At 39.7% G+C, this 1779-nt stretch overlaps 1 pseudogene; it reads right to left on the bottom strand.

The window, feature by feature from the left end:
- Positions 1–921: 921 nt before the first annotated feature.
- LOC110257978 lies at positions 922–1656 on the bottom strand (annotated as a pseudogene).
- Positions 1657–1779: the final 123 nt, after the last annotated feature.

The following is a 1779-nucleotide window of genomic DNA, read 5'->3' as shown; positions in this document are numbered from 1 at the left end:
ATCAATTTGTTTCTTCTTTGATTTCTTTCATCAGTGTCTTATAGTTTTCAGAGTAAGGGTCTTTTGTCTCTTTAGGAAGGCTTATTTCTAGCTATTTTATTCTTTTTGGTGCAATGGTAAATGGGATTGTTCCCCTAATTTCTCTTTCTGATCTTTCATTGTTAGTATATAGAAATGCGATCTATTTCTGTGTATTGGGCATGTATCCAGACAAAAATTTCATTGAAAACATACATGCACCCATATATTCATCACAGCACTATTCACAATAGTCAAGACATGGAAACAACCTAAATGGATGAATGGATTAGGAAGATGTGGTACATATAAACAATGGAATATTACTCAACCATAAAAGGACCAAATAATGCCATTTACAGCAACATGGATGGAACTAGACACTCTCATACTAAGTGAAGTAAGTCAGAAAGAGAAAGACAGACACCATATCACGTATATGTGGAGTCTAAAATATGGCACAAGTGATCCACCTACAAAACAGAAAAGATCATGGGCATGTGGACAGACTCGTGTTTGCTGGGGAGGGAGGGAGTGGGATGGACCGAGAATTTGGGGTTAGTAGATGAAAACTCTTGCATTTGGAGTGGACAGCAATGAGATCCTGCTGTATAGCACAGGGAACTATATATCTAATCACCTGTAAAGGAATATGGTGGAGGATAATGTGAGAAAAAGGGTGTATACATATGTATTACTGGGTCACTTTGGTGTACAACAGAAATTAACAGAACATTGTAAATAAATCATAATAAATTTTTTTAACAAAAGAAAAGATGTCTTCAGCATTGCTTCCTGAAGCAAGTTTTATAAGTTTTGGCTGAATTCAATACAATCATAAGAGCCTGAAAAAATGAAAAATCAATTAAAAGACTATTATCATTTTCAAGGATAAGGACAGATTCAGAAGATTGTTGTCACAATGGAACACTTATTTCTTATAGAAAATGTTAATAATTCCAGCCTCTTGAAGGCCTCTTTCATATCTTTATTTCTAAGGCTATAGATGAGAGGGTTCAACATGGGTGTGAATATCCCATAGAAAGGGAAACATTTTCCCCAGTCCTTAGAAGTGGAAGAAGGTGGTTGTAGATACATGTATATGCTTGTTCCAAAAAAGAGAGACCACAACCATGTGAGACCCACACGTTCCAAAAGCTTTTCGCCGTCCTTCGCTGACCTGATTTCAATACTGCTTGAGCTATGAAGCCATAGGAGATGAGATCAATGTCACTGGAATTAGCAGAATAACACACTGAAGAAAAGAGCTCGGAGACAATAGGCTTTGTTCAGCACATGACAACTTGAGAAGGGCAGGAACCTCACAGAAAAAGTGGTCCACTTCCTGATGACCACAGAGAGCATGTTAAGGTCAAGGGACTGCACACTGAGTTGCTGAAGCCAGTGAGCCAGGAGAAGGCTGTCATCTTGAAGCAGAACCGGGGTTCATGATGACTACGTAGCGGAGGGGTCTGCAAATGGCCACATATCTGTCAAAGGACATAACAGCCAGGAGGAGACACTCCGTAGCACCCAGAGCCAGGAAGATGATGAGCTGGGCCACACAGCCACCATAACTGATGGCTTTTTGTTCTGACAAATGTTTTTCAACATATGACGGGCTCGTTGTAACAGAATCTAATATGAGAGGTTTGTGAGAAAGAAATACATGGGATGTGAAGCTTGGGATCCAGAATGCACACCATCATGATGGACACAGGCCAAAGTGGTGGTTGCGTATGATGCTAAATAGGGCACCAA

This window comes from Sus scrofa, unplaced genomic scaffold (assembly GCF_000003025.6).
Source record: "Sus scrofa isolate TJ Tabasco breed Duroc unplaced genomic scaffold, Sscrofa11.1 Contig1013, whole genome shotgun sequence".
Classification (NCBI taxonomy): Eukaryota; Metazoa; Chordata; class Mammalia; order Artiodactyla; family Suidae; genus Sus; species Sus scrofa.
The sequence above is the reverse complement of the archived record's forward strand: the minus strand, read 5'-3'. Positions and strand labels throughout refer to the sequence as shown.